Raw genomic sequence first — 257 nt, forward strand, 5'->3', positions numbered from 1 at the left:
GAGCTGTTGTGTGCTCGGAGTATTGTGGGGTATCGAAGGGCCCCTTGCTGCTGCACTTGCTGCTTCTGCTTCTGCTGCTGCTGCTGCTGCTGCTGCTGATATAACGTGTAGCTTCTGCTGCAGATGCCGGCCGTACCCAATTCTTCTTCACCCCTCCGGGGGCCCCCCTTGCCGCGGGGGGCCCCCTGGGTACGGGGGGCCCCCCGGGGGCCCCCCCAGGGGCCCCCCAGCAGCGGCCGCTGCGCTGAGCTGCAGGC

Source organism: Eimeria mitis, genomic scaffold (genome assembly GCF_000499745.2).
Source record: "Eimeria mitis Houghton genomic scaffold, Emh_scaff2531, whole genome shotgun sequence".
Classification (NCBI taxonomy): Eukaryota; Apicomplexa; class Conoidasida; order Eucoccidiorida; family Eimeriidae; genus Eimeria; species Eimeria mitis.